Genomic DNA, 4,670 nt, shown 5'->3' on the forward strand with positions numbered 1-4,670 from the left:
GAAGGTCCGTGGGTGTGTTGGTGTTGGTGCAGGGCAGCACCAGGGGCTGGCACAGAGGGAAATCCTGGTTTTGAGGCAGGACTAACTCTGAGGCATCCCATCTCCCTGCTCAAACTGCCCATGGCAGCTCGGGCTGTGCAGCCTGGACAGTGGCTCTGATTGCATGGCCACAGGGAGCTGGGAGAGCTCTGTAAACACAGAGGATCCTGAGCTGGAAGAGACCCACGAGGATCATGGATCCAACCCCGGCCCTGCCCAGACACCCCAACAATCCCACCCTGTCCCTCAGAGCATTGTGCAAACCCTCCTGGAGCTCTGGCAGCCTTGGGGCTGTGGCACTGCCCTGGGGAGCCTGTTCAGTGCCAACCACCCTCTGGGGGAAGAACCTTTCCCTGAGATCTATCCCAACCCCCCGGCACAGCAGCCATTCCCTGGGTCCTTCCCTGGGCACACAGGGATTGTTGCTGCCCCTTCACAAACGAGCACCCTGGGGGGGAAAATCTCAACCATCTCCCAGCAAACTGTGAGGAACAGAGGATTCCCTTCAATCTCAGGAGGTGGAGCAGGTGGGAAGGATGAATTCTTTCCTCTTCGGTGATCCAAGGTGAGGAACAGCCCGGGGGTGGTGGTGACACAACCCTGGAATAAAACTGGAAGGATTGCTCCATGTCCTGTCCAAGCCCAGGCTTTACAGGATGAAGAAATGGGACTAAATCCCCAGGGAATGCCCACTCAGTGAGGTGTGAGGGGCTGGGAACAGCACCCATGAGCCACCCTGCAAACCCCCAAAACAACCGAGCCAGGACAGGAATATCCAACCCGGGAATTCCAGTGGGCACAGATTTCAGGAGTGTGACCCACCCCCAGGCTGGAGGAGGATTTGCTGCAGTTTCCACCCATTTGGAGAGTTTGCTCTTATTTTTTAATAGAGTTTTTTTGTTCCTCAGTCAAGGGGAAAGGAGAAGCACTGGATGTCAGGGATACACAGGTTATCCTCCCATCCTTTAAGTCATAGCTCAAGTCTGGTTGTTTAGTGAGGCCTAAAAACACTAAATATTCAATACTGGGAAAGAGACAACAACAACAAAACAAGGCAAATCCCCGTTATGTTAATGAGCAAACAAAATCCAAGGCAATGGTGTGGATTTCCAACCAATAGCAGCTTCCCAAGATCTCCGTTTGTTAAAATCCTGCCCCCATCCATCACCCCGACTGGCATTGGACTGAGAACGGCACCCAAAGGGTTCAGGATTCTTTTCTGAAGCACAGATAAATCACTTGGATCACTGCAGGCTCTCCAGAGTGACACAACCCAGCAGGAATGGTTAATCTCTGTCACAGATCCCCTGATTTGAGAAGTTTTGGGATGGACAGTTCTCCCCACAGCAAAGTTTTGAATTTATGAGCTGCTTTTTACCCAGAAAACCCCAAATCACTCCTGAAACCAGAGATGATCTTCTGCCCACTGACACCTAACAGAGTGCTGGAATCCTGGAGTGGTTTGGGTGGGAATGCCCTTAAAGCCCATCCCATGCCCTGCCCTGGGCAGGGACACTTCCAGTGCACCACGTTGTTCCAAGTCCCGTCCAACAAGAAGCTCCACATAAATTCCAGCAGCTCCACCAACTTCCCTGAGTCCTTCAAAACCCAAATCACGACAAGCCCAAGACAAAACAGGCCAGGGAAAGGCTTCCAAGCGAGCTGGGAACACGGGAAGAGATCCGGCGGGTCGGGAGTGCCGATGCCAGGGGCTGAACTCCCCTAAGCAGGGGGAAAGGGGGATTTCCAGTCCCAAACGTCGCAGTCGGAGCTCAGGAAACAAAGACAAATCTCTGCAACATTTCCACAAGCACAGGGGAGCAAACACTGCCAGATTCCCGAGGGAAGGAGCCCTGATTTCTGCAGGTGGGATTTTCACGTGGATGTGTCACCGTGATCCGCTTTTATCCTGCAGTTCAAAAGGAATTCTGACCTGGATTCCTAAATTCCATCCAAAGCTGCTCATGGCAGCACAGCCCGAGCCTTGATACCGCCACTGACATCCCCAGGAAACAGCAGCAGTTGGAAAACATGCTCCAAAAGGAGCTCTTACCTGGAGAGACACCCATGGAGCACATCCCAGAGTCCTCTTTCCACAGCTTTTATCAGGATTTGGGCCAAATCCGAGCCCGGCTCTGGCTCTACCACCTTTCCCAAGCCCTCCCAGCCATCCCGAAGCGATGCTGCATTTCCAAAGGAAACTCCATCGGGGCAAAGCCTGAATGGATGTTTTGCAACAAAGCCCTCCCTGCCTGAATGCACAGGGAAAAACAACTTCCCTGGGAGGCGCAGCTCTGTTTACACAGGGAGTGGGAAGCCTTTTCCAGCAGCCCCTGCTCACATCCTGTGGAAGTGGCTGGGATGGGAGCAGGCTGTGCCCCAACGCCGCTGGGAAGCCCTGGAAGCAGAACTTTACGGATCAGCTGGGAATGCACAAACCCACCATGCCCAGGCTCCCACCCCAAAGCTGCAGCATCGGATACCTTACGTTCCTGAGTCAAGGTGGGATAATCCACACATCCCGGGAAGCCCTGGGAGCAAACACCCCTCGGGAAGGCGCAGCCGACAATGGCTGAAATTCCCAAGTCAAAACACAGCTGGAATAAACCATCCCCACCTTCATTCCAAGCCCAGGCAGGGCAGGAACACGTGGCCCGCAGGTGAGGTTCCTCCTGGGGCTTCTCCAACAGCCAAACGCCGGGAAAACCAGAATCCCAGGCACTAAAGGCTGGAGGGAACCTGGATTAAAAATCCAAATCCCACGTGCTGCCTGTAAAATCCACGGGAGCAAATATTCCAGAGCCTTCTCAAAGCCAAGAGCTTCACCTGCCACCACGGACAAGAGACACTGCCCGGGTGGAGTCACCTGCCAGGGAAAACTCCCGGGAATACGGCAGGAAAAACACACACAAACACCCCTGCTGTGCCAAACCCACCACGGGACACGAAGGAGACACAAAACCCCTGGAGAATGGGATTGAATCCATGTAGGAACAGCTCCACGTGCCAGACAGGACCATCCTGCCTTGGAAAAAAGAGTCCAAGGCCAGGTTGGACGGGGCTTGGAGCAACCTGGGATAGGGAAAGTGTCCCAGGTTGGAATGGGATGAGCTTTAAGCTCCTTCCAATCCAAACCAGCCCGGGATTCTATGGAACAGCTGGAATTCTGCCCAGGATCCTGCTTTCTCCTCTCCCAGTTGTGACACCAAGGAAAGACCAACCCCAGGGAGACACAATCTGAGGGAACACCACTGGGATTCAGGATCGAGGATAAGGAAGGAGAGAAGGGAAACGCCAAAATTAAGTGAAAACTCGCCAAAATTAAGGGCAAACACACCCAAATTAAGGGAAAACAGCCCAAAATCAAGGGAAAACATCCCAAAATCAAGGGAAAACATCCCAAATTAAAGGAAAAGTCACCAAATTTAAGGGCAAACAAGCCAAAATTAGAGGAAAACACACCAAAATTAAGGTAAGCCACTTCAAAATTAGGGGGAAACACGCCAAAATTAAGGGAAAAATCACCAACTTTAAGGGACAACAGCTCAAAATTAAGGGAAAACACTGTGGTGGGAACACTGAGGGCTGTGGAATGAGGAGATAACAGGGAGTCAGCTCCTGGATTCCCACCCCACTCTGGGACTTGTCTCCAGAAGTGGCTGCACTTTGTTGGGACACTCCAGCACCATTCCCGACCTGGAGCTTTCCGAGGCCGCCTGGGAAAAAGGTGGGAAAAGGCCTCCCCCCACCCTGACCCAGATTCCCTGGAATTCCTGGCCCTTCAGCCAAGGGGAAGAATTCCAGCTGCTGACCTGCCGGGCTCCCGGGGGAGCTCCAGCCTTTTGAATGCCAAGGACATTCCTGGTGATCCCGGGGTTATTCCACACATGGAACACTTCCCCAGGCAAGGGTTTCCACCCCCCTTTTGTTCCTCCTCCAAGCATTCCTTGGAATTCGGGTCCTTCACAGCGAGACACCAAAGCTCTGCTCCTGCCCCTCCCAAGAAATGCCCTTCCTGATTGGAAAACCCCACTGGAAAAGCCAGAGACGCCCGGGAGAGGTCTGGGCAGCAGGAGATAATCCCTGAGCCCCCGCAGAGACAGGAAAACCATCCCAAATAAAGCCATTCCCAAAAGAGACTGGCAGGGAAAACACTGGCGAGCAACACCCCAAATCCCACCGGCTGCTCCAACACAGCAATGCCAGGGCCAAAATCCAGGGATTTATACACACAGGGGCGAAGGGATGAGAGTGGGGATGTGGATTCACGGGGAATTACGTGGGAATAACGGGACACCGGGGGGGAAACGTGGCTTTTTGGGGAAACAGGGATTTTGGCGGGAAACGTGGCCTTCTTTGAGGGAAATATGGATTTTTGGGGGGAAATACGGACTTTTGAGGGCAAACACAACTTCTATGGGGGAAACCATGGATTTTTTGGGAGAAGCGTGGATTTTAGGGGGGATCATGGCTTTTGGCAGGAAACGGATTTTAGGGGGGAAATACGGCTTTTTGGGGGGAGAAATAGGGAATTTTTGGGAAAAACGTGACTTTTGGGCGGAAATAAGGCTTTGTGGGGAATGGCTTCTGGGGGAAACAAGGATTTTTGGGGGGAAAATGGCTTTTTTGGG

This window comes from Manacus vitellinus, unplaced genomic scaffold, assembly GCF_001715985.3.
Source record: "Manacus vitellinus isolate BGI_N305 unplaced genomic scaffold, ASM171598v3 scaffold_92_pilon, whole genome shotgun sequence".
Classification (NCBI taxonomy): domain Eukaryota; kingdom Metazoa; phylum Chordata; class Aves; order Passeriformes; family Pipridae; genus Manacus; species Manacus vitellinus.